We start from the raw sequence: 9,688 nt of genomic DNA, 5'->3' as shown, positions 1-9,688 counted from the left end.
TATCTTCCTACTTGAAATCTTGACTCCAAAGTCAATGCTATGACTTGAACTAGTGAGTTCAGTGGGAATCACTTCTGTCATCTGAAATTAAAGAGAACAAACAACATAGAACAAACCACAGAACTCCTGAGCCCATTTTTTTGGAATTGAGTTAAGAGAAAAAGGGCAAGAGAAGAAAGTCCTTTCCCTTTCATGAATCTGGTTGATAGTGCCCACGCTATTGGTGAACTATGATCTTCACTTTCTGGACACAGCAGGAAAAAAGAGGGGCTGAAAAAAAGAGCAACTTGCTCAGTCTCACTAGTTTTTTTTCTTTTTCATTTTTTATTGTCATGCAAAACACACTTCCATATTGTCATTGTTATAAGAGCAAACTTGTATTTAACCAAAATCCCAAAATAAAACCACAAATACTCCGATATGAAAGACGACTCCAACCATTCCTTCTCTAGAGGTGGATAGCATTCTCTTACTATCAAAAGTCTTTTCAGATTATTCCAGATCAGTGCATTGCCATGTTTTTACAGATAATCATCATCCAATATTGCTGTTACTTTGTACAATGTTCTCCCAGTTCTGCTTATTTCACTCTGCATTAGTTCCTGCAGATCTTTCCAGCTTTCTCTGAAATCATCTTGCTTATCATTTCTTATAGCACAATAGTATTCCATTATCAGCATGTACCACAATTTGTTCAGCCATTCCCCAATTGATGGACATCCCCTCAGTTTCCAATTCTTTGCTACCCAAAAAGAGCAGCTATAAATATTTTTGTACAAGTGGGTCTTTTCCCCTTTTTAAAATTATCTCTTTGGGATACAGACCCAGTAGTGGTATTACCAGATCAAAGTGTACGCAGTTTTATAGCCCTTTGGTTATAGTTCCAAATTGCCTTCCAGAATGGTTAGATCAGTTCACAATGTCAACAACCATGAATTAATGTCCTTATTTTGCCATATCCCATCCAACATTTACCATTTTCCTTTTCTGCCATGTTGGCCAATCTGATAGGCATGAGGTGGTACCTCAGAGTTGTTTTAATTTGCATTTCTCTAATACAAAGTGATTTAGAATATTTTTTCATATGATTATTGATGGCTTTGATTTCTTCATCTGAAAATTGCTTGTTCATATCCTTTGACCATTTGTCAATTGGGGAATGGCTTGTATCAGTCTCACTAGTTTTAAAGAGGAAGGTAACCAATCAAAAGGGGCAACATCCAACTACATGGTAGGAGTGCAGAGGCCTCCAGATTGGGTAATCTGGATATACTCCCAATATTTCTTGAATTGCCTTCATATTAGGCAAACTGGGCATGCTCAGACAAGTCCAAGTTACACTAATTTTCAAGCAGTTATTTTTCTTCACAATATTTTTAATCTCTTTTTCCAAGCTGTTAATTCTCTTTCTTCCCTAGTTTTTGCCTCTTTTCCTGTACTTTATTCTGCTGCTCTCAGTTTTAAAAATATTTTTAGGTCATTATTTCTTTTTTTTTTAAACCCTTGTACTTCGGTGTATTGTCTCATAGGTGGAAGATTGGTAAGGGTGGGCAATGGGGGTCAAGTGACTTGCCCAGGGTCTTCCAGCTGGGAAGTGGCTGAGGCCAGGTTCATTATTTAATTCTTGCATTAACGCTTCTAGGAATTCTTGCTAGATGTGTGCTCAAGTTGCATTTTAATTTGAGGCTTTGCCTTCATTGGTTTTCAAATCATTGTCTTCTATGTTTGAGTCTTGAGGTAGGGAAGACAGTTCTACAAATATTGGGGAGGAGTCTGACCACTCCATGTTAGTAGCCTTTGGGAGTGTTATAGCATCCAGGGACTATGAGGGTCAATATAGAACATCAGAAAGAAATCCCAAAGGATTCCCAAGTAAGCACCAGGTATAGGAAGGATGCCCTCCAGCAGTTTTGCTGCCCACCAGACAGTTCTGGGTCATGAATCGGAGGTCGTGGAACCAGCCATAGAATGTTTACACATGCTCCACAGATTTTACAAGATATTTGTCTTATATATCATCATTATTCTCCTAGAAGAAAACTTCCAAGCATCCTCCACTCAGAGAGGTTGCATCAGGCAAGCAAGTTAATGGGGTCATTAGACTCTCATTACACAAGATCAAATTCCTGAAGCCAAGTTTATTTATGTTAAGTTCACTTCTAGTATTTCTAGAATTCATATTTTTAAAATGATCTACCTAAATGGATTGTTGATGATTTGTATTCTTAAGGCTTTAACTTTTTACACACGAGAGAAAATATTTATTCTTAAAATTACATGTGGCTTCCAAAGCCAACGAAGTAAAGATGGTTCATTTTGTTCTGACTCTTCTTCCTTTCTAAGTTTAGATAGAAGACTATTCTGAAAGACTAGAGAGAAAGCAATTTGGAACAACTCCATCAATAGTACTGGTGGTTGAACCCTGAGAGTAAGAACTAAATGCAGAGGTATTCTGACCCTAAGAATAAGTATTTGAGAAAATTGGAATAAATCAGTCTCAATGTAGATAAAGTTCAAAATGTATAACTAGGCCTGTGTTGGCAAGTGGGGGCACCAGTGCAGAGCCTGCATTCAGGGAGCTGCTGGGTTCCCCTTCTTCCCAGAGGCTGAGGACATTTTTTCCAAGCCCCAGTCTGTCCAGTAGCCCAAAGCAAGCACTTTCTCCCTCAGCTCTCTCAGGTAATTAGGGGCTCACTGATGGCTTGAATTTGCCCTCTGGATACTCTAAAGGTTCCCTAGTGTTGACTAGGCTACGGACTATTAGCCTGTAAACTCTTGTGACCAAACATTGCTTTCTTGAAAGTACTCCAGTGAAATTATTAGGCCCTGACATCTATCTGTATAGGGAGATTTTGGAAGAATAATGACATCCAGGAAGATACGCTTCTAAAAATTTTAAACAATTTGTTTCTCTTTAGGTGTAACTATCAATTAACAGAATTTATTTAAATACAAAATTATCAGAAGCAAAATAATTTGAAATTAATATCTTGTTCATATACTACTGTTATTGAGGTTAATCCTTTAAGTATTCAGTAGTTATCAGTGTCTATTAGGATACCTAAAATACACTGAAGATTTTAGTAAGAGAATTTCATTCATGGAGCTGGGAGGCACTATGGATATAAACTTTCATTTGATTCTCTCATTTTATGAATATAACCTGGGGTTCAAGCATGTGTTTTGCTAAAGAGAAGGTTTACTTAATACTTTATGCCTGCCCGAGTAACAGAGCTGACAAGAGGAGAGTTTCTGACTTCCAGAGAAGATATATAATCCTGGTTCTCTTCAGGGAGACCCTTTTTGGAGAAAGAGAGACTTTGGAAGCGGCAAACATGTAGAGGAGCAGGTGTCTAGACTTATCTCTGATTTTCAGCTTGCTTCCCTAGAGACTTTGAGGAATTTCCCCTTGGGTGAGATTGGGACTCTCTCTTGGATGAGTTGATTTACCTTTCTTACAGTGGGAGAGCTCATTAAATGTATGTGTTCTGATATATTTCAATCTGTAAACTTCCGTATGAATGCGTTTATTCAATATTTTCCATTTGCCAGGCTTTTTTTTTTGAGTAATAAAAGTGAAGTAGATAGTTACTATCTTCATTTTACTGTTAAGGAAACTGAGGCAAATAAAGGTCAAGTGATTTGCCATGGATCTCAAAGCTAGTAAGCTTCTGAGGGCAGATCTGAATTCAGGTCTTTCTGATTCCAGGCCTATTTGTCTGTCCCCTGAGGCAGCTAGTTAGTCAGTATTTTGTCAAAAAACAACAACAAAAAAACCTTGTGAAGTTTCTACTGTGACTTTTTTTCCCCAGAAGACTATATAGTTTGTATTTTGACAACCTTTCTTGTGCTCTAGTCCGGTGATCTTTCTACTACAATTTTCTTGTCTCTCAATGTTTGAGTTTTCTTAGTCTAGTTCAGTAAAAACTGTGTTATTTATTACAGTATCTATGAAAGCTATAGAAAGTGGCATTTCTAATCTTCCTTCCAGTAGAATCTTACCTGCTTTGTCAATAAACTTTGGAAAATACCCTATAAAAACATAAGTTAAAATTGTCATATAGCTTTAGCTTAGCAAAGTAAACTTAGAAAGAAAAGACTTTAAATTAAAAAATCAGAAAGCTTGAGGCAGTTCTGAAAAACAATTGGGCAATAAGGAAAGTAACTGGTTAAAAATAATCAAGTGTAGAAAGAAAGTGATAGAAATGCAAATCTGAAGTTGCCTTTGGATCTCTTAGTTTAGCAGAATAAACCTGGAAGCTGAATCAATTTTTCTTTTCAGATCAAAACTTGTTTCTATAGGTTGAAAGCCAGGAAGTTCAGAAAGCACAGTAAGTTTCAGAAGTTCTCGGGAATGAAAGCTACAGGAGTTAAAAGCCTTAGCATTTGCTGTCGTCCTCCCTGCTTCTTTCTTCTCTATTGTCCCTGCTTGATTCCTTCATCTCAGGAGAGGCAGCATGATTTAGTGAAAAGGGAGCTTAGACACCGAGAAGCATGGGTTTGGCTTTTGTACTTATTAGCTATGTGACTGCATGTAACTTGACTTCTCTGATCCTCAGTTTCCTAATCTGTAAAATGGGGATAATGGTACCTCTAGCATATTCCTTATAACTTGTTGTGAGGATTAAGTGTATATAAAATGTAAACTCTAAAATGGGCTGTAGCGACCAGCAATTACCATCTCATTATATTGGCCCTAAAGAGGGCTTTTTATTCCTCATTTATCAAGTTCTTGGATCTCACCTAGATGTTAGATACGGAGGAAAGCTATATATAACTGGTTACTCTAGCTTAACTTTCTGAGGGATGTCTTCATTTTAAAAAAGGACACTAATTCAAAATGAACTTCTAATTAATGGGCATTCAGGAAGCTGGGGAGAAATTTTTAGGCAAAGTTTTGGTATTGATGTAAATAATACTAATGACGATTTTTGGTATTTCATTGAGAGACTTTTTTTTTTCACTGAAATTTTATCTCCAATGAAAAGTTCTCTTAAAGTTTGAAGTTATTGCATTTAGTTCAGTATTAGATACATACATGTTGAATATATCCCTGTATTTGTAGGAAATTTACATTCCAAATGAGAAGACAAGGAAATATACAAATATATAGAGAAAAATTTTAAAAGAAGAATTCTTGTGGTTCATCCATCCAATCATGCCCTATTCTTTGTGACCCCATGGACTACAGCATGCTAGCCCCTCTGATCCTTCACTATCTCCTGAAGACTGTCCAAACTCATGTTCATTGCTTTCATGACACTATCTATCTCACCTTCTATCATCCCCTTCTTTTGCCTTCAATCTTTCACTGCATCAAGGTCTTTCTCAATGAGTCCCATCTCCTCATTATGTAGCCAGAGCTTTTAAGCATATGTATCCTTCCAATGCAGTAGTCAGAATTAATTTCTTTAAGAATCAACTGCTTTGATCTTGCTCTCCAAAGGGCTTTCCAAAGTCTTTTCCATCATTACAATTTGAAAGCATTGATTCTGTGGCACTCAGCTTTCCTTCTAGTCCAACTCTCACAGCCATTCTTTACTACTAGAAAAACCATAGCTTTGAGTATAAAGACCTTTGTTGGCGAGGTGATATCTCTATTTATTAATAAACTATCCAGATTTGCCATAGCTTTCCTTCCAAGGGATAAGCATCTTTTAATTTCATGGCTGCAGACAATGACTGTATTGCTCTTCAGATCAAATTCTAAAATCTGACAATGCTTCCTTTCTCTCTATATTTGCAAGGAAGTCGTGGGACCAGTTACTGTGATCTTTTATTTTTTCATGTTAAGTTTCAAGCAAGCTTTCACATTCTCCTATTTCCCCCTCATCAAGAGGACTTTGGAATCTTCATTTATGACACCAGAATGGTATCACCTGCATATCTCAGATTTCTGAGATTTCTCCTAGCAAACTTAATTCTGTCTTTTTTGATTCATCCAGCCAGGCATTTTGCATGATGTACTCTGAACATAAGGTAAATAAATAAGGTGACAATGTACAGCCTTGTTGGACTCTTTCTCTAATATTAAACCAATCAATTGTTCCTTGTTTCATTCTTACTTTTGGTTATTGACCTGCATACAGGTTCCTCAGGAAAAAATTAAATGATCTGGTACTCCCATCTTTTTGAAGACTTGCCGCATTTTGTTTTGATCCACACAAAGGTTTTAATGCAATAAATGAAGCAAATGTAGATGTTTTTCTGGAATTCCCTTGCTTTCTCCATAATCCAGCAAATGTTGGCAATCTGGTTGCTAGTTCCCCTTCCTCTTCCAAAACCAGCCTGCACTTCTGGTAATTTCCAGTTCATATATTGCTGAAGTCTAGCTTGCAGAAAATTAAGCTTAATCTTGCTAGAATGTGAAATGAGCACAATTGTTCAGTAATTTAAACATTCTTTGACATTGCCCTTCTTTAGGACTGGAACTTGAACTTTCTTTTCTAATCCAGTGGCCACTCTTCCATTTTCCAAATTTGTTGGCATATTGAATGCAGTACCTTCACAGCAGCATCTTTTAGGATTTTAAAAAATTCAGCTGGAATTCTATTACCTCCTCTATCCTATTATTAGCAATGCTTCCCTAAGGTCCACTTGACTTCAGTGTCTGGATAAGTAACTCTAGATAAGTAACTACACCATTAAGGTTATCAGTGATAAGTGAAGAGAAGAGGGGAATTTCTTGGTAGTGTTAACCTTTTGGAGAGAGAAACATTTCTGGGACCAGCTTTATGGAAATAGAGAAAGGGAATTCCTGAACATTTCTTAGAGAGAAGATATAGGTACAACTGGGACCTAAAGGTGGATAAACAGTGGGAGAGTCCAAGTCACAAGATAAGGAAGTAAGCAGCATGTGGTTTGTTTTTAGCAACTACTATTTACAGGATAGTAGAGATGAGTGTAGGTCCAATTGGAAGGGGCTTATCTGCCTAGCAATCCCAAATTTATTTCCCTTCTGGAGAAATCTAAGCCTTTAGAGTGGTACCATAAGCACAGCTATTTTGTAGGGACTTTCTAATGAAAGGAATTGCTATGCCAGTTATACCAAATTGGTTTGCCTTAGTAGGCAAGTGCAATCTAGAGCAGTGCTAAGTCTGGAACAGAGGTGTCAAACTCAAATAGAAACAGATCCTTGTGGGGGCATACTGATTTAGGAAATCACAAATTAATATTATCTATGTTGTACTATATTTTTTATTTTGTTAAACATTTCCCATTACATTTTTTTAAATATTTTTAAACCCTTAACTTCTGTGTATTAGTTCCTTGGTGGAAGAGTGGTAAGGGTAGGCAATGGGGGTCAAGTGACTTGCCCAGGGTCACACAGCTGGGAAGTGTCTGAGGCCAGATTTGAACCTAGGACCTCCCGTCTCTAGGCCTGGCTCTCAATCCACTGAGCTACCCAGCTGCCCCCTTCCCATTACATTTTAATCTGGTTCTGGTTCATTCTGAATTTTGCAGGCATGAGTTAGATATCAGAATTGAGAGCGCTGGGGAAGAGTCATTGGAGAATGAAGAAAAACCAAGTATTCATGGGCTACTGTGAGTTTTGTATGCTTTTATTATTTTCTCTGAGAGTAGAGTAAAGGCTGCCCTGTATGTATTGCCATCTTGAGTGATGTCCAAATCTTCAAACCCTTTTGAGTGTGTGGAGACTCAAAGATCAGATATCCATTGTGCTTTTCCAGAGGAAACTCCCAGTCAGGGCAATATAAGCCAAAATGATTTTCATGGGACTGCCTCCAGAATTAAACATAGTTAATGTTAATCACTGAAAACTTAGGATGCTTGGCCATAGTTTACAAATAGAAATTTCACACCAACACATCAAATGACATACCTTTTTACTATAACATTAAGAATAACAGGGATAGGTGGAAATATAGGAGAGAATTCAATAAACACTTTGTAGAATGAATCACATGCTTTTGCACCCAATTCTTTTGAAAACTTCTTGAGGGGTTGGTGGATCCATGTCTGATTTGCCCATTTTAAAAACTGGCTTCCAGGGGCAGCTGGGTAGCTCAGTGGATTGAGAGTCAGACCTAGAGATGGGAGGTCCTAGGTTCAAATTTGGCCTCAGACACTTCCTAGCTATATGACCCTGGGCAAGTCACTTAAACCCCATTGCCTAGCCCTTACCACTCCTCTGCCTTGGAACTAATACATAGTATTGATTCTAAGGTGGAAGGTAAGGGTTTAAAAAATTGATATAGATGTAGATAAAATGAAGAGCAGCTGTTTTCTGGGCAGATATCTCTCTAGAAAGAACAAAGGAATTACAGAAATCCTAGGAGGAAACACAGCACTAAAAGTTATAGTGGAAGGAATCAGATTTATAAGCAGCTGTCCTAAGCATAGCAATTCTAAATTAATTCTTCAATTCTTAGTTTCTGTAGGATTAAAGCTATAGCTCATTTTAAATGGATTTTATTTATTTCTATTGTATGAAGGATTATGAATTTCCTTGGTCTTTGAGATAAATTTTGGTTCATTATTTAAAAAAAAAACCTTACTTTCCATCTTAGACTCAATTTTGTATATTGGTTCCACTGAAAAAGAGAGGTATGGACTAAACAATGGGCATTAAATAACTGGCCATTTATCTGACGCCCCCCCCCATATTTTGGTTCATTCTTGCCTGCTTTCCCTCAATCCTACTTCTCTTCAGAAGGACCTCAAGGTTAATTTGTATAGTCCAGCCACAGATTCCAATTTATATCTATGTATATGACAAAGTTCTATAGTGATTTCCAGTATGAACTTCAGGTTTTGCCTATTCCAGTTGAACTAGCCTTCTAGCTATTCCCATTAAACAACATTGCATTTCACAAATGGTTCCCCATGATTGGAATTCCATCAAAGCACATGTCAGGTACCATGTCCTGTTCAAGGCGTTTCTCAACTCTTCTCAGTTATTAACACTCTTCTCTTGAGCTTTGTATTATTTTGTATATAATTTACATTTGCTTGTTCATATGTTGCATCCACATCCTCTCCCAGTAGATTATAAGTTCCTCGAGGGCAAAGATTGTTTCCTTTTTGGCTTTGTAGCCAAAATACCTATCACAATACTTTGAACATCATAGTCATTTCATAAATGTTTTTTGAACTTAATATTAAGAAACTTCACATCACTTTATGTAACAACTTTACTGAATAAAGAATTACAGAGATTGTGTGAACCAGTAGGTCAATGGCATAAAACGTGGTGACTTGAAAAGAAGTACAGCTAACAAAAAGTCAATCGGCAATCAGTGTATATGATTAAATTTCCATTCTTTCTAATTACTGAAAAACTCCAATAATATGGCTTATTTTCGGAGGAAAATTATTGCCCTTACCCTTTGGAAGTACCATTGTCTACAGTCCATAAGCAACATATTAGTCAAAAGGATAGACTTGGATTATAAATTATAAAATGAAACAAAATAATATTCATACTTAATGAATGTAGCAGTCAATTCAAGGTAAGATATTAATAAAAAAGAAAAGATATCTTGCTTTTTACCTAAGAAATGCTGTACATTTCCTCAGGAAGCTATCTAGAGTTTTATGTGGATATAAATAGTTAAGGTAGTCCATAATGTCATAGATATACAGCTACACAAACTAGGATATCTGCAAATATTGCATGAATCAATTTCTTCCTAAAGAAAATAAATACATACATGGATTAGAGGAA

Source organism: Gracilinanus agilis, chromosome 3, assembly GCF_016433145.1.
Source record: "Gracilinanus agilis isolate LMUSP501 chromosome 3, AgileGrace, whole genome shotgun sequence".
Classification (NCBI taxonomy): Eukaryota; Metazoa; Chordata; class Mammalia; order Didelphimorphia; family Didelphidae; genus Gracilinanus; species Gracilinanus agilis.
The sequence above is the reverse complement of the archived record's forward strand: the minus strand, read 5'-3'. Positions refer to the sequence as shown.